We start from the raw sequence: 1,729 nt of genomic DNA, 5'->3' as shown, positions 1-1,729 counted from the left end.
CTTTTAGTGACGAAAAGATCCGGTTCTGAAAGACTATCTTTATTAGGCATGAAACTTTGTTGGTCTATTTTTTTTTAACCATCATGACATACGCAGAATGGAAATATTCTTTAAATTTAAGAGTTAATGGATTTCCTTTTCCATGTAGTATATACTAGATAATTGTCCAATCTTGACAATTAAAAAATAAAAAACAAATAACAGAAGTTGAAAGAACTCAGAGGAAGAGTCAAAAGTACTAATATCTATATGTTATAAAGCAGAGAATATAAAATGAGTGTTTATGATATATGGAACAAAAAATAAAATTATGAGTACTATTTAATGTTCAAATGTAAGAATTTAGGAACAAAATGATAGAAAGCTTGTATGCTACGTCACCTAAAGATTAAAATATAGCTACCAATTCATCACAGTGCTTGGCTGCAGTTGTGACAATGGTATGAATGTGTGAACAGAGAGTGTGTCAATCAGAAAGAACATACCATTAAAATGCACTATTGTGTTCCTAACAAAGTCAAGGGAGACCTGTACACTTGTGAAAGGATCACTCAAAATACATTGAGTGAGAAACTTTGCTGAAGGTCACGTGCACTCCATGTGTTATGGAATGTGGTTCTTGATATGTTCTGTTACAGAGGCAATGGCTGTCTTGGAAACATTAAATGGAGAGCATGTTAAAAGAGATGGATTACCTCTTAACTGAAAGCCATTTTGCAGCAATGAACTGTTTGGAATTGTATTTCTTACAGGCGTCCTTCACTCTTTCTCAGGGTCCCATGACTTTAGGGCATTCACAGTACAGGCCAGCTTCCACTCCCAGGCGTGGTGTTTTTTTTTTTTCTCAGATTTTTCTGTCATTATGTAGAAGATGGAAGATGGAAGCAACAATGCCTGTGTGAAGTACCAACTGCATTAGGGTTCTTGAAATGTTCTGTGACAGAGGCAATGGCTGTCTGGGGCACATTAAAGAGAGAGCAAGTTAGGAGAGATGGATTACCTCTGAAGTGAAAGCCATTGATGGAACACTGAACTGTTAGAAAATTACATGTCTCAAGCAGGTCTTTCTTTTGTTTTCCGGGTCGCATAACTTTAGGGCATTCATAGTAAAGGCCAGATTCAACTCCAAGGTGTGGTAATCTTTTCCTCAGATTTTACAGTCATGATGTATAGATGGAAGGCGGAAATGACAATGACTGTCTGAAGCAGCATCTGGATTAGGGTTCTTGAAATGTTCTGTGACAGAGGCAATGGCTCTCTTGAGCACATTAAATGGAGAGTGTATCAGGAGAGATGGATTACCTCTGAACTGAAAGCCACTTATGGAGCACTGATGTGTTAGGAATTTGCATGTGTCAAGTGGGTCTTTCTTTCTTTTTCAGTGTTCCATGATCTTAGGGCATTCATAGTATGGGAAGCTTCGACTTCCAGTGGAGGTGTTCTTTTCCTCAGATTTTACTGTCATAATGTAGAAGTTGGAAGATGGAAATAACAATGTCTGTCTGAAGCAGCAACTGGATTAGGGTTCTTGAAATGTTCTGTGACAGAGGCAATGGCTGTCTTGGGCACATTCAATGGAGAGCATGTTAAGAGAGATGGATTACCTCTTAACTGAAAGCCATTTTGCAGCAATGAACTGTTTGGAATTGTATTTCTTACAGGCGTCCTTCACTCTTTCTCAGGGTCCCATGACTTTAGGGCATTCACAGTACAGGCCAGCTTCCACTCC

At 38.5% G+C, this 1,729-nt stretch overlaps 1 long non-coding RNA gene across 1 annotated transcript; it reads right to left on the bottom strand.

The window, feature by feature from the left end:
* Window positions 1–772: 772 nt before the first annotated feature.
* On the bottom strand, window positions 773–1,454 carry LOC125614591. The gene is made up of 2 exons (XR_007345168.1): window positions 1,303–1,454; window positions 773–1,000 (listed from the first exon to the last, which is right to left on the bottom strand). It is a non-coding gene; the product is annotated as an uncharacterized LOC125614591 (long non-coding RNA).
* Window positions 1,455–1,729: the final 275 nt, after the last annotated feature.

Source organism: Marmota marmota, unplaced genomic scaffold (assembly GCF_001458135.2).
Source record: "Marmota marmota marmota unplaced genomic scaffold, marMar, whole genome shotgun sequence".
Lineage (NCBI taxonomy): Eukaryota > Metazoa > Chordata > Mammalia > Rodentia > Sciuridae > Marmota > Marmota marmota.
This window is presented reverse-complemented; position numbering and strand designations above follow the sequence as displayed.